This window comes from Coregonus clupeaformis, chromosome 1 (assembly GCF_020615455.1).
Source record: "Coregonus clupeaformis isolate EN_2021a chromosome 1, ASM2061545v1, whole genome shotgun sequence".
NCBI lineage: Eukaryota > Metazoa > Chordata > Actinopteri > Salmoniformes > Salmonidae > Coregonus > Coregonus clupeaformis.
In genome coordinates this window covers 15,603,263-15,627,848 of record NC_059192.1, presented here as the reverse complement: position 1 = coordinate 15,627,848, position 24,586 = coordinate 15,603,263, and the positions used below count along the sequence as shown (strand labels likewise).

The following is a 24,586-nucleotide window of genomic DNA, read 5'->3' as shown; positions in this document are numbered from 1 at the left end:
TGGCAGCATCATGCTGTGGGGGTGCTTTGCTGCGGGAGGGACTGGTGCACTTCACAAAATAGATGGCATCATGAGAAAGGAAAATTATGTGGATATATTGAAGCAACATCTCAAGACATCAGTCAGGAAGTTAAAGCTTGGTCGCAAATGGGTCTTCCAAATGAACAATGACCCCAAAGTTGTGGCAAAATGGCTTAAGGACAACAAAGTCAAGGTATTGGAGTGGCCATCACAAAGCCCTGACCTCAATCCTATAGAAAATTTGTGGGCAGAACGAAAAAAGCGTCTGCGAGCAAGAGGCCTACAAACCTGACTCAGTTACACCAGCTCTGTCAGGAGGAATGGGCCAAAATTCACCCAACTTATTGTGTGAAGCTTGTGGAAGGCTACCCGAAACGTTTGACCCAAGTTAAACAATTTAAAGGCAATGCTAACAAATACTAATTGAGTGTATGTAAACTTCTGACCCACTGGGAATGTGATGAAAGAAATAAAAGCTGAAATAAATAATTCTGTTGGAATCATATTTTAAAGTAACTGTTCAAATTTTAAAAGCTCACATTAACATACCAAAATAATGTTGTTGACTCATAAAACCACTCAGTAAAACCCCATCTCAAACCTGTTATTTAAACTGTTTTTAAAAAATGCTTGTGATTTTCTTGTGATGTGACTTCACATCTTTGGGTGAGACAGGCCCTTCTGTGATTTGTTTAAGACCACATTATGCAAATGGCAAGCAGTTGTTTTTATTTTATTTTCTTCTCCGGTGGGGAGAAGGAGACTAGGGGAGACACAATCTACCCACTGGGCACAGACATCAATTTAACGTCTATTCCAAGTTGGTTGAAATAACGTTGATTCAACCAGTGTGTGCCCAGTGGATAGCTAGCTAGCTAGCCAAGCAATCCATAGCTGGTGTAAGCAAAAAGGACAAAGCCTATACAAAAACTATCTCACCAGTCAATTTTATAATTTTTGTGGTTTGTAAGAGTTGGCTGTTGAGAAGCAGTTAGCTAGCATGCGAGAAATCACAGCAAACTAAGCTAGCTGACTAGCCAACAAGAAAGCATGTCAAAGCAGAGCCTCCACACAACTTGGTTTACAAGCTGCAAAGTCTGCCGGGAAGAAGGTGCAGCCGGGCAGAGCCTCCACACAACTTGGTTTACAAGCTGCAAAGTCTGTCGGGCAGAAGGTGCAGAAGGTGCAGCCGGGCAACCTGCCCCCATGTGGAACTCGGAGTTGGTAGCTAATTCAAATATCCAAGTGCATGCACGTCTCATTGGCTGAGCTGGCAAATCAGCAGTTTTTTACTGGTAAAGCCCACACTATTCTGTTGCAAGTTACAGACTCAGAGAAAAGCTGCTTTTTAACATCCTTAAGCACTGCGATTTCTTATCCTGATGTTGACAGTAATGAATTTTAGACAAAGGTTAACTTGCTAAATCCTGAACCCACTGTACACAATGTTTGCCATGGTTCCAAACATGGCTTTAGGGGTGACAATCAAAATTACCTTTAGATGGGTTACAATGCAAAAACGATGTTGTTATAACAATTGTTTTGTTGGTCCGGGACAGAAATAGGGTCTGCCCTGCCAAGTAAGAGCCACAGTCAAGGGAAGAACGACCCTGTATTGCGGTATGTGGTGAACAACTCTGAGAGAACATCCTGTCCTGACCAAACTCAGACTGGTAAGACTGGACTGGGTTAGCCAGAGTTAGGGTTGTGGTTGAGGGTTAGGGTTGAACCGGGATGTGGACATGAAGCTAGGGTTAAAGATAGACTGGTAAGACTGGACTGGGGAGAACCAGGCTATTTACCGTGGGGGATCAAAAGCAGGGATGGTTTACTATTGTATCATGAGAGTTACATAGGCTACTATAACCACTAGAGGTCAGCATAGTACCATACAATCACTGCAGAGAAGCTAAATAGTCAGCAGTCCAGTGATCATTATTTGGTTAGATTATGCCATAGAAAAATGACTTTTTGGTCATTTTTGGTCATGTCCTTCCTATATGTTGCAGAAAACCCTTGAGGACCCATGGAGCGTCATGCTGGATGCTAGTGAACAAGCACAACTGATGGTAAAGCTGGCCAAACTGATCAATGCCAGCAAAACCATTGAAATTGGTATGTAATGATAAAACAAGCTTGTTCCTGAAAACATGTAATATTACTATAGTATATTATTTGGAAGACACATTTCTTTGTGGCAATATTTTCAACGTTCTAACACTAATTTTGAATTTTGAGTGAACTGTCCCTCATTATAATATCAGTGTAGACTCGCTTGCTAGGACATCAGCGGCTGTGAGAAGAGACTCATGTTAATGTGGTGACTATTGGCAGATGGAAATCATAAGAGCGTGGTTGACAGAGATACATACTAGGTGGAATGGGCTGAGAGTAGCTGAGGGCTTGGTTTAAAAGTCCAGGATCCACAGTATAATAGTTACAACTACAAACACTAGGCCTATATATAATGTATACTGGATGTATTTAAGTACTATCAATCTAGATGTAATGTTTCAAATAACTATATTTTTGCTATGTAACTACTGTGTAAAAAAATATTGCCATGTATGTAAAATATGTGTAGAATGTACATGTAATAAAAAAAAGAAAAAGCTGTAAAAAGTAAGTTATTTTTGTCCTCCGAAGAGGGGGGGTGGTGAATTAAATCAAATTGTTGTGTATAACAACTTCCCCAAATATATATACAGTGCCTTTGGAAAGTATTCAGACCCCTTGACATTTTTCACATTTTGTTACAGTCTTATTCTAAAATGGATAAAATAAAATAAAATCCTCAGCAATCTACACACAATACCCCATAATGACAAAGCGAAAACAGGTTTTTAGAAATGTAAGCACATTTTAAAAAAGAAAAAAAGAAAAAAGAAATACCTTATTTACATAAGTATTCAGCCCCTTTGCTATGAGACTCGAAATTGATCTCAGGTGCACCCTGTTTCCATTGAGTATCCTTGAGATGTTTCTACAACTTGATTGGAGTCCACCTGTGGTAAATTCAATTGATTGGACATGATTTGGAAAGGCACACACCTCTCTATATAAGATCCCACAGTTGACAGTGCATGTCAGAGCAAAAACCAAGCCATGAGGTAGAAGGAATTGTCCGTAGAGCTCCGAGACAGGATTGTGTCGGGGCACAGATCTGGGGAAGGGTACCAAAACATTTCTGCAGCATTGAAGGTCCCCAAGAACACAGTGGCCTCCATCATTCTTAAATGGAAGATGTTTGGATCCACCAAGACTCTTCCTAGAGCTGGCCGCTCGGCCAAACTGAGCAATCGGGGGAGAAGGGCCTTGGTCAGGGAGGTGACCAAGAACCTGATGGTCACTCTGACAGAGCTCTAGAGTTCCTCTGTGGAGATGGGAGAACCTTCCAGAAGGACAACCATCTCTGCAGCACTCCACCAATCAGGCATTTATGGTACAGTGGCCAGACGGAAGTCACTCCTCAGTAAAATACACTTGACAGCCCGCTTGGAGTTTGCCAAAAGGCACCTAAAGACTCTCAGATCATGAGAAACAAGATTCTCTGGTCTGATGGAACCAAGATTTAACTATTTGGCCTGAATACCAAGCGTCACGTCTGGAGGAAACCTCGCACCATCCCTATGGTGAAGCATGGTGGTGGCAGCAAAGTACAGAGAGAACCTTGATGAAAACCTGCTCCAGACTGGGGCGAAGGTTCACTTTCCAACAGGACCACGACCCTAAGCACACAGCCAAGACAACACAGGAGTGGCTTCGGAACAAGTCTCTGAATGTCCTTGAGTGGCCCTCCCAGAGCCCGGACTTGAACCCGATCGAACATCTCTGAAAATAGCTGTGCAGCAACACTCCCCATCCAACCTGACAGAGCTTGAGAGGATCTGCAGAGAAGAATGGGAGAAACTCCCCAAATACAGGTGTGCCAAGCTTGTAGCGTCATACCCAAGAATACTTGATGCTGTAATCGCTGCCAAATGTGTTTCAACAAAGTACTGAGTAAAGGGTCTGAATACTTATGTAAATGTGATATTTCTGTTTTTTATATTTGATAAATTAGGAAACATTTCTAAAAACGTGTTTTTGCTTTGTCATTATGGGTATTGTGTGTAGATTGATGAGGGGGAAAAAACATTTTAATCAATTTTAGAATAAGGCTGTAACTTAACAAAATGCTGAAAAGTCAAGGGGTCTGAATACCTTCCGAAGGCACTGTATATATCGTATTTTTTTCTCTCCAGGGATGTACAACACCCTGAACATTGCGTTGGTTGTACCAGAGAGTGGTCATGTGGTAGCATGTGAAATAGACAACAAATATGTGAACATCGCTAAACCTTTCTTTAAAGAGGTCAGATCAACATTCCACTAGTCATTGCACCATTGATATTCAGCTAGTTTACTTCCTCCATCATTCCTCTAGACAGGAATTAGATCTGTTCGTCCAGTATTCTACCCCAATACAACATCTGAACCCATTCAACCCGTTGGAATTCAGAAACATTGTCTCCCCAGAAGCTTCCATACAGCATATGCTGTATCTAACATCTGTCATTCAGACTTCACAAAGTGCTGTGGGTGGAGTGGTGAGGCTACCAAAGGTGCAAAGCCAAGCAGCAGAGAATCCCTCTCTCCACAATGAACTTAATGCTCCCCTCCAAACCCCAACAGTAGAAATGCTACTGGACACAACGCAGGTCAACCATTGGGACAAAGAAATGCTTGGTATTGTCTGCTTCAAACGATCTAAACTCTAACCAAATCCACATTTTATTTTAAGCACATTGAAACTGCTCAATGGACTTCACGGTAAAGAAAGTTAAACAATGAAAGACATGCAACTAATCACCCTTGTCATCCTCTCTCTTTTCTAGGCAGGAGTCGAGGATAAAATTAATGTTGGTCTTCAAACGTTTATAAAAACACTGGGTAGGTGACTTTAAAGAACCCAAACACGATTCCATTATGAAATGGGTTAATCCTTTTCAACGTGATCTTTTTTTGTCCTATATGAGCTTATAGCTGCTGGGGAAGCAGGCACCTATGACTTTGTGTTCATCAATGCGGATCAACGGAACTATGACAGTTATTACAAGAAGTCTCTTGAGCTTGTGAGACAAGGGGGGCATCATTGCCATTGATAATGTGAGTAGACTATACCAAAACCTTTATTCCTACTAGAGAGTTGTGTTTTCGAATATGATTGGAATAATGCCAGCATGCAATCGATTTGATCTAGTGAGCTAAGTGAGGTAAAGATGCATGAAAAGATAGGCCTACATAGAAAAGATGGCAACCTCCGTGTCTTTCTCCTCACTCCACTTACCTGTCTATCTGATCACCCTTCCTTCACCTGTCACCTGTCAGAAAGAAGTCTCAAAATGGTTGCACTCACTACTGTAAGTCGCTCTGGATAAGAGCGTCTGCTAAATGACTCAAATGTAAATGTGAAATGTATCTGACTAACTAATTATCTTACCTGTCTATCTGATCACCCTTCCTTGGCCTGTCTATCTGACACAGCCAGGTCACCCGTGATACAAGTCACTATTCGACGTCCATCCATGTGACGTCCATCCATGTCTAAGGACGTCGGGAGATTTTTTTTATTTTATTCTTTATTTCACCTTTATTTAACCAGGTAGGCCAGTTGAGAACAAGTTCTCATTTACAACTGCGACCTGGCCAAGATAAAGCAAAGCAGTGCGATAAAAACAACAACACAGAGTTACACATGGGATAAACAAAACATACAGTCAATAACACAATAGAAAATCTATATACAGTGATGACGTGGAAACTGGCCACTAGAGGCAACAGTGAGCACTGTTACCTTCAAGTAGGTTTCGATTTTGCTAGGGAGCTGGGGATGGCGGATGGGCGTAAAGGCGTCTGCATGCTTCCCAGCTGAAACAGTTCAGAAGAGTTTGTGCATATACACTACATGACCAAAAGTATGTGGACACCTGCTCGTCAAATATCTCATTCCAAAATCATACATTTACATTTTAGTCATTTAGCAGACGCTCTTATCCAGAGCGACTTACAGGAGCAATTAGGGTTAAGTGCATTGCTCAAGGGCACATCGACGGATTTTTCACCTAGTCGGCTTGGGGATTAGAACCAGCGACCTTTCAGTTACTGGCACAACGCTCTTAACCACTAAGCTACCTGCCACCCCAAGCTAATGCCATCATAGGCATTAATATGGAGTTGGTCCCCCTTTGAGGCTATAACAGCCTCCACTCTTCAGGGAAGGCTTTCCACTAGATGTTGGAACATTGCTGCGGGGACTTGCTTCCATTCAGCCACGAGAGGTCGGGCACTGGTGTTGGGCGATTAGGCCTGGATCGCAATCAGCGTTCTAAATTCATCCCAAAGGTGTGCGATGGGGTTGAGGTCAGGGCCAGTCAAGTTCTTCCACACCGATCTCGACAAACCACTTCTGTATGGACCTCGCTTTGTGCACAGGGGGCATTGTCATGCTGAAACAGGAAAGGGCCTTCCCCAAACTGTTGCCACAAAGTTGGAAGCACAGAATAGTCTGTCTAGAATGTCACTATATGCTGTAGCGTTAAGATTTCCCTTCACTGGAACTAAGGGGCCTAGCCCGAACCATGAAACAGCCCCAAACCATTATTCCTCATCCACCAAACTTTACAGTTGGCACTATGCATTCGGGCAGGTAGCGTTCACCTGGAATCTGCCAAACCCAGATTCGTCTGTCGGACACTCCAGAGAACGCCATTCCACTGCTCCAGAGTCCAATGGCGGCGAGCTTTACGCCACTCCAGCCAACACTTGGCATTGCGCATGGTTATCTTAGGCTTGTGTGCAGCTGCTCTGCAATTACAACCCATTTCATGAAGCTCCCAACAAACAGTTATTGTGTTGACATTGCTTCCAGAAGCAGTTTGGAACTCGGTAGTGAGTGTTGATTTTTACATGCTATGCGCTTCAGCACTCAGCGGTCCCGTTCTGTGAGTTTGTGTGGCCTACCACTTCGCAGCTAAGCCGTTGTTGCTCCTAGACGTTTCCACTTCACAGGGCAGCTCTAGCAGGGCAGAAATCTGTCATTAATTTTGAAGTTCTTTGCCGAGGAGATCTTAGTCGGGCAATTTTACACCTAACTAAGATGTTTGGTGCAGTATTTCTCAATAGAAAAATGTGCATGAAAACGAGTCCTCTTGTTGAATGACAACAAAGACTTTACTGAAGAATCCCTACTGTTGACCAATCACCAACGAAGGAGCGTATACTTCGGCTACCGATTTCGGCTTGCCTCAAGAAAACAAATTGTGTGCCCGAACAACCGGAAGAAAAAAAACGTACCGAAGTCCAAAATGAACAAAAACGTCACAAAATGTCATCATGCAGGAATTCTTCCAAACCGTTTTGCATCTGCCAGACGTACAGTGGGGAAAAATAGTATTTAGTCAGCCACCAATTGTGCAAGTTCTCTCACTTAAAAAGATGAGAGAGGCCTGTAATTTTCATCATAGGTACACGTCAACTATGACAGACAAATTGAGGAAAAAAAATCCAGAAAATCATATTGTAGGATTTTTTATGAATTTTCTTTGCAAATTATGGTGGAAAATAAGTATTTGGTCACCTACAAACAAGCAAGATTTCTGGCTCTCACAGACCTGTAACTTCTTCTTTAAGAGGCTCCTCTGTCCTCCACTCGTTACCTGTATTAATGGCACCTGTTTGAACTTGTTATCAGTATAAAAGACACCTGTCCACAACCTCAAACAGTCACACTCCAAACTCCACTATGGCCAAGACCTAAGAGCTGTCAAAGGACACCAGAAACAAAATTGTAGACCTGCACCAGGGTGGGGAAGACTGAATCTGCAATAGGTAAGCAGCTTGGTTTGAAGAAATCAACTGTGGGAGCAATTATTGGAAATGGAAGACATACAAGACCACTGATAATCTCCCTCGATCTGGGGCTCCACGCAAAATGATCACAAGAACGGTGAGCAAAATCCCAGAACCACACGGGGGACCTAGTGAATGACCTGCAGAGAGCTGGGACCAAAGTAGCAAAGCCTACCATCAGTCAACACACTACGCCGCCAGGGACTCAAATCCTGCAGTGCCAGACGTGGTCCCCCCTGCTTAAGCCAGTACATGTCCAGGCCCGTCTGAAGTTTGCTAGAGTGCATTTGGATGATCCAGAAGAGGATTGGGAGAATGTCATATGGTCAGATGAAACCAAAATAGAACTTTTTTGGTAAAAACTCAACTCGTCGTGTTTGGAGGACAAAGAATGCTGAGTTGTATCCAAAGAACACCATACCTACTGTGAAGCATGGGGGTGGAAACATCATGCTTTGGGGCTGTTTTTCTGCAAAGGGACCAGGACGACTGATCCGTGTAAAGGAAAGAATGAATGGGGCCATGTATCGTGAGATACCTTCCATCAGCAAGGGCATTGAAGATGAAACGTGGCTGGGTCTTTCAGCATGACAATGATCCCAAACACACCGCCCGGGCAACGAAGGAGTGGCTTCGTAAGAAGCATTTCAAGGTCCTGGAGTGGCCTAGCCAGTCTCCAGATCTCAACCCCATAGAAAATCTTTGGAGGGAGTTGAAAGTCTGTGTTGTCCAGCGACAGCCCCAAAACATCACTGCTCTAGAGGAGATCTGCATGGAGGAATGGGCCAAAATACCAGCAACAGTGTGTGAAAACCTTGTGAAGACTTATAGAAAACTTTGACATGTGTCATTGCCAACAAAGGGTATATAACAAAGTATTGAGAAACTTTTGTTATTGACCAAATACTTATTTTCCACCATAATTTGCAAATAAATTCATTAAAAATCCTACAATGTGATTTTCTGGATTTTTTTTCTCATTTTGTCTGTCATAGTTGACGTGTACCTATGATGAAAATTACAGGCCTCTCTCATCTTTTTAAGTGGGAGAACATGCACAATTGGTGGCTGACTAAATACTTTTTTCCCCCACTGTATATATCCTTAACAGAAATTTTGGTGACCTTATTTGACCCTTTCTGCTGCTTTTGAGACACAGTTCGATCCCACTTTGGGGCACTACTTGTTGAGTAATTAAAACACTAAACAATCACAATACAGTAACTATTGGTCCCTCTATGTATTATTATTCTAATACGTATTAATTATAGAATTTTGTCAGTTATTAATGATCAACCTTTAAACTGCACTCTTCCTCCCCTCTCTCCATGTTTCAGCTCCAGATGACAAAACCTGCACACTCCGAGGGTTGCAGGTCTGCCGACTTCCTTTTGGTCACACATTCTATTCTGAGAAATATCCAATAAACCAAAGACATTGCTTTAACTGTGAATGTACTTTATTGCAGACATTTTCCTCAAATAAAGTGGAGCAAACATAAAATAAACAGGTTATTACAATTTATTTACATTGGTTCTAATGTGGGTGTGTGAGTGTGAGATTCATATTTTGTAAAAAGACAAAAGCACACAGAATTTCCCCAAAACCTATACACATATCAAATTAAATGGAGCATACATAAAATAAACAAATAATTACAATTTATTTACATATTCGCATGCTATTGTGTGTATGTGTGTACATGTTGTATTTTATTTTTCCTTGTCAGCCACCATCTCTCCTAACCATGCTCCCACCACCAACTGTGAGTAAGCACAACTGCATGTCCGTTGTGGGAAATAGATAACACAATCTGTAGGCCTAAATATCTCCAATCCAAAAATAAAATGGAGCATACATATACAATAAACAAGTAATTAAAATGTATTTACATATTTACATACTAATATGTGCGAGAGAGAGACTGTGTGTGTATGTTTGATTTCTTTCTTGTTAGCCATCCATCACTGCTTTTCTGCTTCATAAAAAGCTGAGGTCTGGAACTCCCTCCAGGTCATCTCTCTCTCTAGTCCATGGCCTTGGTTGCCTGATGACTCACCCTGAATTTGAATCGCTACATACATTCATTGTGGAGAACAAACGTCAGTTTGGCCTGAGCGATGTGGATGGGTAGCCAGGGAATGGCCTTGGTACCTTAAAAATAATTTTGCTGGACAATAAACATTGTTGTACTCCTGGGAACCCTGTACATATGTGAGGGCTGTTGGGGCCCTGTTTCAGCACCAGATGACAAAACCTGCACACTCCCAGAGGGTTGCAGGTCTGACGACTTCCTTTTGGTCATTCATTTTAATCTGAGAAATATCCAATAAACCAAAATGCTTTAACTGTGAATGTACTTTATTGCGCACAATCCTCAAATAAAATGGAGCATACATAAAATAAACAAGTAATTACAATTGATTTACATTGGGGATAATGTGTGTGTGTGACAGAGAGAGAGAATGTGTGTGCATGTTGTGTTTTATTTTTCCTTGTCAGCCACCCATCTCTGCTTTGTCAGTCTTGATAGGCCCAGTGTATGCACTTCTGGTTGAGGCTGTCGGGCAGTGGTGGAGTAAGTGACAGTAATTATACAGTTCAACAACGTGTGTGTGTGCACATCTGTTGGTGTGAGTGAGCGTATGTGTATGTAATATAATTCTGAATTACATGTATCCATCTGGGAATCCTCAAAAGTTTCTCCCTTCACAGCCAGTGTAGTAGGAACTGGTGCAGCCAGTAAATTAAATACCACAGCAGAGGACTACTGTGACTGTAGCTGAACTGCTGGTGGTGGCAGATCTAAAAGAGAGGCACCATTTTCTTACCTGACAATCATACAACTAAAGAGAATTAATGAGTGTAAAGCCTAGATTCAATCAGATCAAGTGTTAACCGGCAATAGCCGACACCCAAATAGCTGATGTTTTGGCAGTGTCTGAGGTGTAACTGCGTTGGATCTGTCAAATCGGTAAGCAGCTGCTCTTGATCATTGTCACGATACTACACCGTCCTACTCGGGTTACAAGTTCAGAACGAGAAAGTGTATAGAAAAAATTACATTCAAATTCAAAATCATTAAATTAAATAATGAGGATTTCTATCAGCCTAATCAAGGTGTAGATTACAAATCAAATCAAAATGTATTTTCCACATGCGGCGAATACAACAGGTGTTCAAACATGTAAACAGCTGTTCAAACATGTAAACAGGGCTCCATGAGATTTCTGTTAATGCGACTCTGTGCAGCCAATGGCAATGTCCGCTTTAAGTATAATGCCAGGAGTCACTTGTGGATTTGACAGCTCTAACACAGTTCCACCTCAGACACTGCCAAAACAATCACTATGCGGATGTCGGCTAAAGTGTATGTGATTGAATAGAGCCCCAAGTGAGGGAGAGTATGCATGCGTGTATACAATAACCTGTATCACCTATCGCGGCCGGTGTAGCAGGTGCAGGGGCAGACGACTGCAGCTGTGAGGGCTGTGGTTGAGCTAATAAGGGTGTCAGACCTAAAAGAAAGAGGAACATAATTACAAATAATTATACAACAAAACAGAATGAGTGATTGAGTGAGTGAGTGTGTATACAGTGCATTCGGAAAGTATTCAGACCCATTGACTTTTTCCACATTTTGTTACGTTACAGTCTTATTCTAAAATGTATTAAATAGTTTTTCCCTCATATACCTACACACAATACCCCATAATGACAAAGCAAAAACAGGTTTTTAGAAATGTTTGCAAATGTATAAAAAATTAATAACTGAAATATGACATTTACATAAGTATTCAGACCCTTTACTCAGAACTTTGTTGAAGCACCTTTGGCAGCGATTACAGCCTTGAGTCTTCTTGGGTATGACGCTACAAGCTTGGCACACCTGTATTTGGGGAGTTTCTCCCATTCTTCTCTGCAGATCCTCTAAAGCTCTGGCAGGTTGGATGGGGAGCGTCGGTGCACAGCTATTTTCAGGTATCTCCAGAGATGCGGCAGGTAGCTTAGTGGGTAAGAGCGTTGTGCCAGTAACCGAAAGGTCGCTGGTTCTAATCCCCGAGCCGACTAGGTGAAAAATCTGTCGATGTGCCCTTGAGCAAGGCACTTAACCCTAATTGCTCCTGTAAGTCGCTCTGGATAAGAGCGTCTGCTAAAATGACTAAAAAAATGTTCGACCGGGTTCAAGTCCGGGCTCTGGCTGGGCCACTCAAGGACATTCAGAGACTTGTCCCGAAGCCACTCCTGTGTTGTCTTGGCTGTGTGCTTAGGGTCGTTGTCCTGTTGGAAGGTGAACCTTCGCCCCAGTATGAGGTCCTGAGCGCTCTGGAGCAGGTTTTCATCAAGGATCTTTCTGTACTTTGCTCCGTTCATCTTTGCCTCGATCCTGACTAGACTCCCAGTCCCTGCCGCTGAAAAACATCTCCACAACCTGATGCTGCCACCACCATGCTTCACCGTAGGGATGGTGCCAGGTTTCCTCCAGACGTGACGCTTGGCATTCAGGCCAACGAGTTCAATCTTGGTTTCATCAGACCAGAACATATTGTTTCTCATGGTCTGAGAGTCTTTAGGTGCCTTTTGGCAAACTCCAAACGGGCTGTCGTGCCTTTTACTGAGGTGTGGCTTTCGTCTGGCCACTAACATAAAGGCCTGATTGGTGGAGTGCTGCAGAGATGGTTGACCTTCTGGAAGGTTCTCCCTAGTCTCCCGAGTGGCGCAGTGGTCTAAGGCACTGCATCGCAGTACTAGCTGAGCCACTAGAGATCCTGGTTCGAATCCAGGCTCTGTCGTAGCCGGCCGTGACCGGGAGACCCATGGGGCGGCGCACAATTAGCCCAGCGTCGTCCAGGGTAGGGGAGGGCATGGCCGGCAGGGATGTAGCTCAGTTGGTAGAGCATGGCGTTTGCAACGCCAGGGTTGTGGGTTCGATTCTCACGGGGGCCAGTATGAAAAAAAAAAATAATAATGTATGCACTCACTAACTGTAAGTCGCTCTGGATAAGAGCGTCTGCTAAATGACTAAAATGTAAAATCTCTACAGAGGAACTCTGGAGCTCTGTCAGAGTGACCATCAGGTTCTTGGTCACCTCCCTGACCAAGGCCCTTCTCCCCTGATTTCTCTTCTCCCCTGATTTCTCAGTTTGGCCGGGCGGCCAGCTCTAGGAAGAGTCTTGGTGGTTCCAAACTTCTACCATTTAAGAACGATGGGGACCTTCAATGCTGCAGAAATGTTTTGGTACCCTTCCCCAGATCTGTGCCTAGACATAATCCTGTCTTGGAGCTCTACGGACAATTTCTTCGACCACATGGCTTGGTTTTTGCTCTGACATGCACTGTCAACTGTGGGACCTTGTATAGACAGGTGTGTGCCTTTCCAAATCATGTCCAATCAATTGAATTCAGCACAGCTGGACTCCAATCAAGTTGTAGAAACAGCTCAAGGATGATCAATGGAAACAGGATGCACCTGAGCTCAATTTCGAGTCTCATAGCAAAGGGTCTGAATACTTATGTAAATAAGTTATTTGTATTATTATAATTTTTTTAATGTGCTTAATAAAATCATCTAAAAGCTGTTTTCACTTTGTCATTATGGGGTATTGTGTGTAGATTGATGAGATTTTTATTTATTTAATCAATTTTAGAATAAGGCTGTATCGTAACAAAATGTGGAAAAAGTCAAAGGGTCTGAATACTTTCCGAACGCACTGTATGTGTGTGTGATAATTACCTGGACCACATCACACTGCTTGAGGTCTACAAGCCTCTGGAGGTTCCAGCATACCACTGCAGGCCTGGAACAGCTTGGTGGAAACATGGTTACCTGTCACCCACCGAGCCTGGTTGGCAGATCTGAAAGACAGGCACAATATTATTTTAATGACAAAGCCTTGACTACACACTAACCTAAACAGAACAGACTATGGGAGGCGCACAGTACTACATAGAGCCATGACTACATGGAACTCTATTCCATTTCAAGTAACTCATGCAAGCAATAAAATTAGATTAAAAAACAGATAAAAATACACTTTATGGAACAGCGGGGACTGAAGAGACACAAACACAGGTACAGACACATGCATTCACACACACACGATAACATACACACTATACACACACGTACACATGGATTTTGTGTGGTAGATATGTGGTAGTAGAGTAGTGGCCTGAGGGCACACACTTAATGTATTGTGAAATCTGTTGTGAATGTAGTCATGTTTTTAAATTGCATAACTGCCTTAATTTTGCTGGACCCCAGGAAGAGTAGCTGTAATGGGGATCCATAATAAATACAACACAAAAAAAGTATTATGTTTGTGTGTGTATCGGGCAACCACACAGCAGACTTCATTTTCCCAACTGCTCATTGTACTTGCCGTCGCAATCTGTGGTGTGTGTTCTGTGTTATTGTAACTTAGACGTGTCAACCATTATCATTTACATTTTAGTCATTTAGCAGACGCTCTTATCCAGAGTGACTTACAGTTAGTGAGTGCATGCATTTTCATACTGGCCCCCTGTGGGAATCGAACCCACAACCCTGGCGTTGCAAGCATCATGCTCTACCAGCTGAGCTACACGGGCCAACCTGACCACATCCTTGTAGTAGGACATTCAGTTATTAGCTTTGGAAAAAATGACTATCAACAGTGTACAGTAAAAAGGATATCAAATAATGACAATCAATCAAGTTTTAAGATAATCCGGGTAGCCATTTGATTAGCTGCTCAGCAGTCTTATGGCTTGGGGGTAGAAGCTGTTCAGAAGCCTTTTGGACCTAGACTTGGCGCTCCGGTACCGCTTGCCGTGCGGTAGTAGAGAGAGCAGTCTATGACTAGGGTGGCTGGAGTCTTTGGCAATTTTTTTTGCCTTCCTCTGACACCACCTGGTATAGAGGTCCTGGATGGCAGGAAGCTTGGCCCCAGTGATGTACTGGGCCGTACGCACTACCCTCTGTAGCGCCTTGCGGTCGGATGCCGAGCAGTTGCCATACCAGGCAGTGATGCAACCAGTCAGGATGCTCTCGATGGTGCAGCTGTAGAACTTTTTGAGGATCTGAGGATCCATGCCAAATCTTTTCAGTCTGCTGAGGGGGAATAGGATTTGTAGTGCCCTCTTCACGACTGTCTTGCTGTGTTTGGACCATGATAGTTTGTTGGTGATGTGGACACCAAGGAACTTGAAGCGCTCAACCTGCTCCACTACAGCCCTGCCGATGAGAATGGAGGCGTGCTCGGCCCTCCTTTTCTTGTAGTCCACGATCATCTCCTTTGTCTTGATCACGTTGAGCGAGCAGTTGTTGTCCTGGCACCACACTTCCAGGTCTCTGACCTCCTCCCTATATGCTGTCTCATCGTTGTCGGTGATCAGGCCTACCACTGTTGTGTCGTCGGCAAACTTAATGATGGTGTTGGAGTCGTGCTTGGCCACGCAGTCATGGGTGAACAGGGAGTACAGGAGGGGACTAAGCACGCACCCCTGAGGGGCCCCCATGTTGAGGATCAGCGTGCAGATGTGTTGTTGCCTACCCTACAAGTAGGCTAAATCATGTGAAGTTACAAGACCTCTAGGGCTTAGTCTACACTTAAATTAAATAAAGGATGCAGGACCTGAGCTCTAGGACCATGCCTCAGGACTACCTGGCCTGATGACTCCTGGCTGTCCCTGTCCCCAGTCCACCTGGTCGTGCTGCTGATCCAGTCTCTGACGTTTCTGTCTGCGGCTATGGAACCCTGACCTGCTCAGGGCTCACCGGAAGTGCTACCTTGTCCCAGACCTGCTGTTTGATCCGCTCTCTCTCTACCGGACCTACTGTCTCAAACTCTAAATGCTCAGCTATGAAGAGCCAACTGGCATTTACTCCTGAGGTGCTGAACTATTCAGGTTTGGGAATGGCGGGCCTAGAGTATTGGAATATTAACAATAATTAGTGCCCACATTTATGAATGAATGAAATTCAATTTGGGTTAGTTGTGTATCTCATCTGATTGAGAATTGCTGATGATATACTGTATATGTCTGTTTTCTTTTGAAAATGTGCCACTGAACCACACAATTCGATCTTGTGAGAGTGCACACAACCATTAGCTTATTTTAGCAGGTCAAAAATAACATACTTTTTTCAAGGTAGACCTGGCAAAGAGGGCAGAGCTCTCAAGTAAAAGGCATAACCATAGCAGCAGCTATGGTATGGATAAAGACAATGTGACACCACCACAGCTGCATTCATGTGTGATCTCTCTATAATATTAGCTAATTTAACCATTACCAGACCCAACTAATAACAGACCAGTAGGAAGGGTATTGTTGCTGTATTGTAGCCTACTGTACCCCACCCCATCAACCAACTACTAGCTAGTGACAAGGCTACGTTGTTATCCTTTAGTAATGTTGTACTGTAGCCTACTGTACCCCATATCAACCAACTACTAACAAGGCTATAATGCTGTCATTCAGTAGTAACGGTACTGTAGCCTAACGTTACTGTACACCACATTAACCACCTAGCTAGCTAGTGATAGCTTAGCTAGCTAGTGATAGCTTAGCTAGCTAGTGATAGCTTAGCTAGCTAGCTCCAAAGAAACAACCAACGACATCAACAGGCTTTTTAACAAAATATCTAGTTAGCTAGTATGATGCATGTAAAACAAATGTACAGATTATTACAAAGTTCGAAAGTAAAGTTTACTTAGCGTAGCGGTCTGCTACTCTTGGGAACTAGATGGAAGCATCCACATAGGTTACCTAGCGTCGTTAGCGCTAGCATGCTAGCTATCAGATTATCTATCCATGTTAAGCCATGCTGGTTTAGTAAAATAAATCCAATCGGACTGAAATAATTAACAGGCTGAAAGTACATTTCTGTGACTCACTAGCTAACTTCAGCTTGCTAGCTCAGTGATTGGTGCTGGGCGAAGAAATGTGCACCTCTTACTGTTTACAGTCTTCCCTATGGGAAATCAGACTAGCGCCACAAAACCAACCAGTGGCCAGAATTACATTACATCCGGGTTGGTTTAGAAACCCCATTTGCAATGTATGGGAAATGGTCCAAAGGTTGCAAGTTCGAATCCAGCGATAGAAAGCTGTTTTTTTTGATTTTTGTTTTAAGTCAATCCCAAACCTTAACCCTTACCTTAACCATTCGGAGTTCATGCCTAACCTTAAGATTTCGGAGTTAATGTCTAAACTTAACCCTAACCTTAAAAATGTTTGAGTTAATGCCTAAACCTTAAACACTTCGAAATTTGATGGATGAACATCTAACTCTGACATGACACTGTAAGAGCTAGTAATTCTCTCACCTGTCATTCTGAACACCTCACTGTTCCTCCTCACTTGTCTCCCCCTACCTCTAATGTAGTTCAGGTTCAATTATTTTATGTCATTTAGCAGACGCTCTTATCCAGAGCAACTTACAGTTAGTGAATACATTATTAATTTTTTATACTGGCCCCCCGTGGGAATCGAACCCACAACCCTGGCATTGCAAACGCCATGCTCTATCAACTGAGCTACATCCCTGCCGGCCATTCCCTCCCCTACCCTGGGCCAATTGTGCGCCACCCATGAGTCTCCCGGTCGCGGCCGGCTGCGACAGAGCCTGGATTCGAACCAGGATCTCTAGTGGCACAGTTAGTACTGCGATGCAGTGCCTTAGACCACTGCGCCACTCAGGTATGAGATTTGCGCCACTGCGCCACTCACTTATTAGATATGATTCTCCACTGAATTGCTGCCTGAAAAAGTTATATACATTAACATTTTAGTAATTTAGCAGACGCTCTTATCCAGAGTGACTTACAGTTAGTGTGTGCATACATTATTTATATTTTTTTCATACTGGCCCCCCGTGGGAATCGAACCCACAACCCTGGCATTGCAAACTCCATGCTCTACCAACTGAGCTACATCCCTACTGGACATTCCCGCCCCTACCCTGGACGAATTGTGCACTGCCCCATGGGTCTCCCGGTCGCGGCCGGCTACGACAGAGCCTGGATTCGAGCCAGGATCTCTAGTGGCACAGCTAGCACTGCGATGCAGTGCCTTAGACCACTGCGCCACTCTCATTAAATGGATTATATTTATAGCATGTTGTGTTTAAATGGTCTCTAAATCATTCTCAGTGACAGTGAGAACACCCTTGAAAAGAACCTAAAGAAACTGCAATGTCACGTCACCTGGGAGCTAAACAAGGAACAAGCTGACCTCAACCTCCTGGAGATAAAACTACATGAAACCCTGGAGGTAGTTCAGGAGGGCTATGAAGGCAATCTGAAGAGGCACAGTTTAAACCTGCTGGCTTATATTAAACACCTGAAAGGTGAAGATGATGGAGCACTGGAATGCTTAGAGAAGGCAGAGAGGGAAAACGCGAGAGGCTGTGTGTAGTGACGTATGGAAACCTGGCCTGGGTCTGCCATCACATTGGAGATGACATAAGAGCAGAAGGGTATATTCAGAAGCTGGAGGAGGTACACAAGGCCTCTGCCACAGCATCCACCTCTGTACTGCTTGTGCCCAGAGAGGTGCACAGTGAGAAGGCCTGGTCCCTCCTCAAGTTCTCAAAGCACCGCTACACAAGGTATCTAGATTAATTATTTCTCATGTATATTGTAATAAAAGGCTGACTGCTGACTGTTGGCTTCATGTACTGTTTAGTCTGATTTCACTTTTGGAAATCAACATCTCCTCTCCTTTCTGTCCATTTTCCTCCCCTCTCCCTCATCTACCCTCCCCTCCTCTCCTGTTCTCTCCTCCCCTCTTCTCTCCCCTCGCTCCTCTCCTCTCTTCTCTTCCCTTCTCCTCTCCTTAGAGCCAAGGAGTGCTTTCAGGAGGCTCTGCAGATGGAGCCTGAAGATAAGGAGTGGAACTCGGGTTTTGCCTTCTCTCTGTTCTGCCTGGAGGGCCTGGTGACTAGGGAGGGTCAGAGGCTCTCCTATGAGGACTCCCTTGCTGTTAAACAGCTGAAGAATGCCCTGGAACTCAACCCAGACAGCGCCATGACCAGGGTCTACCTGGGCCTGAAGTGCTACAAGAACCGGAGGAACGCAGAGGCCTGGGGCTATATGAGGAAGGCTCTGAGTCTGGCACCCTACGACCTCAGTGTGGTACTACAGGTGGGGAGATGTTTAGACTAAAAAGCATTGTGATGCTCTAAGACAACGTCACATAATTCTGTGATGTCTTGGACCTATAGGTATTTTGGCTTTAGAATGCACAGTTTCTGTCTGTATATGACTGTCCAGGGTCATGTGTACTAGTAGGGCATGCACAGTGTTATGCAGAGGGCGCCAATCTCTTCCCGCCTGCACCACGAGATAGCCAACAACTACCGCTGGAAGGCTAAGCAGAGCAGAGACCCCCACGACCAAACACTGCTCAAACGCTATGTTATTCATCTGGAGGAAAGGGCACGCCTCAATCCCACACACATCTACCCACAGGTTAGGACTCACACACACACATCTACCCACAGGTTAGAGATACATACATGGATGCTCACACACACACACAGTGATACACACACACAGGACAGGGAAGCTACACACACTATTACCACTGATTTACCAAATCCATTCTCCTCTCGACTCTGACCCAGGTGATATCCAAATACTTTATTCATCACTGAGTTATGGTAATAATACCGAAACAAAACATAATCTCCCCCTATCCAGCTGGCTGTGAGGTATTCAGAGCTGAAGGACACCAGTAAGGCCATTGATAAGTTCCAGGAGCTGTGGTCCCGGTCAGACCTGAAGCCCTCCGACCACCAGGCCTGGCACCGCATGTATGGGGACGTCCAGCTCTACCGCCTGGGCTCTGAGAGAACCGCTGTCAACCACTACAAGGAGGGCATGAGGCTCTATAACATATCATCTGAATGGAGTCAGTGTAGAAGAAAGCTGCTCAAAGTGCTGAGGGTTAACAGGGAGAGGAGAAGAGATGACTCCTATGATCTTAGGGAGTTTGTTGACTCATTCAAGAGAGGGGTTTTTAACGGGGAGGACGCTAGGGTGTCGGCACTGACACTGGGCCACAGATAGTCGATGTCATCTCCTTTGGGTGGTGGACCATTCTTGATACACACAGGAAACTCTTGAGTGTGAAAAACCCAGCAGCGTTGCAGTTCTTAACACAAACCGGTGAGCCTGGCACCTACTACAATACCCTGTTCAAAGGCAATTAAATATTTTGTATTGTCCATTCACCCTCTGAATGGCACACATACACAACCCATGTCTCAATTGTCTCAAGGCTTAAAAATCCTTATTTTACCTGTCTCCTCCCCTTCATCTACACTGATTGAAGTGGATTTAACAAGTGACATCAATAAGGGATCATACAGTGCCTTCGGAAAGTATTCAGACCCCTTGACTTTTTCCACATTCTGATATGTTACAGCCTTATTCTAAAATTGATTAAATCAATAGAAATCCTCAGCAATCTACACAGAATACCCCATAATGACAAAGTTAAAACAGGTTTTTAGAAATTTTTGCAAATGTATTAAAAATAAAAAACATAAATAACATTTTTACATAAGTATTCAGAACCTTTGTTATGAGACATGAAATTGAGGTCAGGTGCAGCCTATTTCCATTGATCATCCTTGAGATGTTTTTACAACTTGATTGGAGTCCACTTGTGTTAAATTCAATTGATTGGACATGATTTGGAAAGGCAGACACCCGTCTATATAAGGTCCCACAGTTGACAATGCATGTCAAAGCAAAAACCAAGCCATGAGGTCGAAGGAACTGTCCGTATAGCTCAGAGACAGGATTGTGTCAAGGCACAGATCTGGGGAAGGGTACCAAAAAATGTCTGCAGCATTGAAGGTCCCCAAGAACGCAGTGGCCTCCATCATTCTTAAATGGAAGAAGTTTGGAACCACCAAGACTCTTCCTAGAGCTGGCCGCCCGGCCAAACTGAGCCATCTGAGGAGAAGGGCCTTGGTCAGGGAGATGACCAAGAACACGATGGTCAATCTGACAAAGCTCTAGAGTTCCTCTGTGGAGATGGAAGAACCTTCCAGAAGGACAACAATCTCTGCAGCACTCCACCAATCAGGCCTTTATGGTAGTGGCCAGACGGAAGCCACTCCTCAGTAAAACGCACATGACATCCCCCTTGGAGTTTGCCAAAAAGCACCTAAAGACTCTCAGACCATGAGAAACAAGATTCTCTGGTCTGATGAAACCAAGATTGAACTCTTTCACCTGAATGCCAAGCGTCACGTCTGGAGGAAACCTGGAACCATCCCTACGGTGAAGCATGGTGGTGGCAGCATCATGCTGTGGGGATGTTTTCACGCGGCAAGGACTGGGAGACTAGTCAGGATCGAGGCAAAGATGAATGGAGCAAAGTACAGAGAGCTCCTTGATGAAAACCTTCTCCAGAGTGCTCAGGACCTCAGACTGGGGCGAAGGTACACCTTCCAACAGGACAACGACCCTAAGCACTGTGGTGGATATTATAAAATAAGGATTTTCTGGAGTCCAAGTCAATGTAAGATTCTTTATTTTTCTGAGCTCAGAGAGAAATAAACAGAGTTACACAGCGCAGTGTAGACAGTCTGAATTTTCCGAAGCATTGGGCGATAAGCACATATCTTTATCGTTTCTGTTCTTGGGCGGAACTCTGTTCCGTTTTTATCTATACAAGGACACAGGTGCAGCTGGTTTGCAACACAGGACTATAGTCCCAAGAACAGGAGATGATAATAGGACAATTTCACACAGTTTCACAAGGTTAGTCACATACTCAATTATGTGAACACATACAATTTCCCATTACAGCACACAGCCAAGACAATGCAGGAGTGGCTTCGGGACAAGTCTCTGAATGTCCTTGAGTTGCCCAGCTAGAGCCCAGACTTGCACCCGATCTAACATCTCTTCAGAGACCTGAAAAAAGCTGTGCAGCAACGTTCCCTATCCAACCTGACAGAGCTTGAGAGGATCTGCAGAGAAGAATGGGAGAAAATCCCCAAATACAGGTGTGCCAAGCTTGTAGCATCATACCCAAGCAGACTCGAGGCTGTAATCACTGCCAAACGTGCTTCAACAAAGTACTGAGTAAAGGGTCTTGTGTGTAGATTGAGAAGGAAAAAAAACAATTTCAACAATTTTATAATAAGACTGTAACGTAACAAAATGTGGAAAAAGTCAAGGGGTCTGAATGCTTTCCGAAGGCACTGTAGATTATATTTCGAGATATAGGTGTGGTTAACATTGGCTGCCATAAATGTTCATTTTACTGTGATCCCTGTAATAGAAACTGAAACTTAAGTGAGAGTAATGAAGGACACAGCCTCTATCAGTCAACACACTTCATCTGAACAGGGACAGCTGGCATTTGAAAAAACAAGTCTTGACTTGAATTATGAGTTAAGCTATGGGGGGTTTGAAGTTATAATTTTTTTGTTACAATTTAATTTTTGTATTTTAGAAAATTATATGTTAGGAAATTACCTCTAGGTAAGCAATCGTTTCATTCTTTAGTGCATTATCATCACTATTTGAGGGAATCATTTTGAGTGGCATTTATGCATAATTTGCTTTATTGAAAATGCTTTCTTCTCATTGTGTAATACGAATCCCTGGCAGTGCTGCATAGGATGCTGCAGAGGGCGCCAAACTCTTCCCGCCTGCACCACGAGTTAGCCAATAACTACCGCTGGAAGGCTAAGCAGAGTGGAGACCCCCACGACCAAACACTGCTCAAACGCTGTGTTATCCATCTGGAGGAGGGGGCACGCCTCAATCCCACACACATCTACCCACAGGTTAGGACTCACACACACACATCTACCCACAGGTTAGAGATACATACATGCATGCTCACACACACACACACAGTGATACACACACACAGGACAGGGAAGCTACACACACTATTACCACTGATTTACCAAATCCATTCTCCTCTCGACTCTGACCCAGGTGATATTCAAATATTTTATTCATCACTGAGTTATGGTAATAATACCGAAACAAAACATAATCTCCCCCTATCCCCCAGGTGGAGCTGGCTGTGAGGTACTCAGAGCTGAAGGACACCAGTAAGGCCATGGAGAAGTTCCAGGAGCTGTGGTCCCGGTCAGACCTGAAGCCCTCCGACCGCCAGGCCTGGCACCGCATGTATGGGGACGTCCAGCTCTACCGCCTGGGCTCTGAGAGAACCGCTGTCAACCACTACAAGGAGGGCATGAGGCTCTATAACATATCATCTGAATGGAGTCAATGTAGAAGAAGGCTGCTCAAAGTGCTGAGGGTTAACAGGGAGAGGAGAAGAGATGACCCCTATGATCTTAGCGAGTTTGTTGACTCATTCAAGAGAGGGGTTTTTAATGGGGTGGACGCTGGGGTGTCGGCACTGACACTGGGCCACCCACAGTCAACGTCATCTCCTTTGGGTGGTGGACCATTCTTGATACACACGGGAAGCTCTTGAGTGTGAAAAAACCAGCAGCGTTGCAGTTCTTAACACAAACCGGTGAGCCTGGCACCTACTACAATACCCTGTTCAAAGGCAATTAAATATTTTGTCTTGTCCATTCACCCTCTGAATGGCACACATACACAACCCATGTCTCAATTGTCTCAAAGCTTAAAAATCCTTATTTTACCTGTCTCCTCCCCTTCATCTACACTGATTGAAGTGGATTTAACAAGTCACATCAATAAGGGATCGTACAGTGCTTTCGGAAAGTATTCAGACACCTTGACTTTTTCCACATTTTGATACGTTACATCCTTATTCTAAAATTGATTAAAACAATAAAAATCCTCAGCAATCTACACAGAATACCCCATAATGACAAAGTGAAAACAGATTTTTAGAAATATGTGCAAATGTATTAAAATGTAAAAACAAAATATGTGCAAATGTATTAAAATTTTGTTTAAAAAAAAACTTATTTACATAAGTATTCAGACCCTTTGCCATGAGACATGAAATTGAGGTCAGGTGCATCTTATTTCCATTGATCATCCTTGAGATGTTTCTACAACTTGATTGGAATCCACCTGTGTTAAATTCAATTGATTGGACATGATTTAGAAAGGCAGACACCTGTCTATATAAGGTCCCACAGTTGACAATGCATGTCAAAGAAAAAACCAAGCCATGAGGTCGAAAGAACTGTCCGTAGAGCTCAGAGACAGGATTGTGTCAAGGCACATATCTGGGGAAGGGTACCAAAAAATGTCTGCAGCATTGAAGGTCCCCAAGAACGCAGTGGCCTCCATCATTCTTAAATGGAAGAAGTTTGGAACCACCAAGACTCTTCCTAGAGCTGGTTGCCCGGCCAAACTGAGCCATCAGGGGAGAAGGGCCTTGGTCAGGGAGATGACCAAGAACACGATGGTCACTCTGACAGAGCTCTAGAGTTCCTCTGTGGAGATAGGAGAACCTTCCAGAAGGACAACAATCTCTGCAGCACTCCACCAATCAGGCCTTTATGGTAGTGGCCAGACCGAAGCCACTCCTCAGTAAAACACACATGACATCCCCCGTGGAGTTTGCCAAAAGACACACATAAAGACTCTCAGACCATGAGAAACAAGATTCTCTGGTCTGATGAAACCAAGAATGAACTCTTTGGCCTGAATGCCAAGCGTCATGTCTGGAGGAAACCTGGCACCATCCCTACGGTGAA

General features: G+C 43.9%; 1 long non-coding RNA gene and 2 pseudogenes across 3 annotated transcripts; 2 read left to right on the top strand and 1 right to left on the bottom strand.

Moving 5' to 3' along the window:
• Positions 1 to 1,270: 1,270 nt before the first annotated feature.
• On the top strand, positions 1,271 to 5,205 carry LOC121567415 (annotated as a pseudogene).
• A 5,049-nt stretch (positions 5,206 to 10,254) lies between these two features.
• On the bottom strand, positions 10,255 to 16,868 carry LOC121574284. 3 transcript variants are annotated; one of them, XR_006002158.2, is made up of 3 exons: positions 16,791 to 16,868; positions 13,646 to 13,767; positions 10,255 to 11,429 (listed from the first exon to the last, which is right to left on the bottom strand). It is a non-coding gene; the product is annotated as an uncharacterized LOC121574284 (long non-coding RNA). The 3 variants fall into 3 exon arrangements; XR_006002160.2 differs by having other exon boundaries at positions 16,607 to 16,867; XR_006002161.2 differs by lacking the exon at positions 16,791 to 16,868 and adding an exon at positions 15,558 to 15,597.
• A 323-nt stretch (positions 16,869 to 17,191) lies between these two features.
• On the top strand, positions 17,192 to 23,379 carry LOC121567342 (annotated as a pseudogene).
• The last annotated feature ends 1,207 nt before the right edge of the window (positions 23,380 to 24,586 follow it).